Source organism: Brassica oleracea, chromosome C8, assembly GCF_000695525.1.
Source record: "Brassica oleracea var. oleracea cultivar TO1000 chromosome C8, BOL, whole genome shotgun sequence".
NCBI lineage: Eukaryota > Viridiplantae > Streptophyta > Magnoliopsida > Brassicales > Brassicaceae > Brassica > Brassica oleracea.
This window is the reverse complement of record NC_027755.1, coordinates 21,971,153-21,972,052: the sequence shown is the minus strand read 5'-3', so window position 1 is coordinate 21,972,052 and position 900 is coordinate 21,971,153.

Below are 900 nucleotides of genomic sequence, written 5' to 3'. Positions count from 1 at the left end.
GAAAAGGTAACAGATAATGATTGTCTATTCAAGACATACTCCACATTCCATCCAGAAGATTTGTTGTCAAAACATATCTACATAGAAAGAGGTTCTACCACTTACAATGACCTGATCTCTTACCTAACGGTGATTGAGAATGACAAGGTACTAAAGAGGAGCAGTGAGATGAGATATCATGATACAAATAAAACTGACATAGATCAGGATGAATCCAAGGGAGCCTTGTCCAATATAACTCAAGGAGTGGCCGGCATGTCTATTGACTAAGAGGGATCTCGACATTTTATTTTAAAGTCCTTGATTTGTGATTTGCTTTAACCTAATTGTCATTCACGATTTTATATATACAATGGAATTGGTTTTGAATTCATTATCTTGCATGATCTTACTTGAACATATGAATGATTCTATTTTTGCCTAAAGAGCATAAAACCAAGTAAGAAATCATGAATAGGTATAGTAAGCATAGTAAAGAAACTATGAGGCATTGCCTTAAAAGGCATTATACACACCAAAAAGAACATGTGACCCATTGAAGTTATAATGTATGGTTTCCAAGTAGAAACAATGGGTAAGGAAGGAAACAAGTTCCTTTAGAAAGAAGAAAACAAGTTCCTTCGGTATTAAAGAAAAACAAACGCCTAAGACCTTATAAGTAGTCGAGACTATACCTATGATCTCTACTGATTTAAAACTATGCTATAAGATCAGTATGATAAGAGGCAAGAGAAAAGTGGTGACTATACTGATATATCCCACGAAATTTTACACTATATGGCATGATAGGATTAGCCATCCTAAAGTTTAAACTTGATGCAAAGATTGAAAAGACTCAGAGTTATCCTGTAACAGATCTCACGTTGTGAAACATGTACACAAAGGGAAACTCATTAGGCT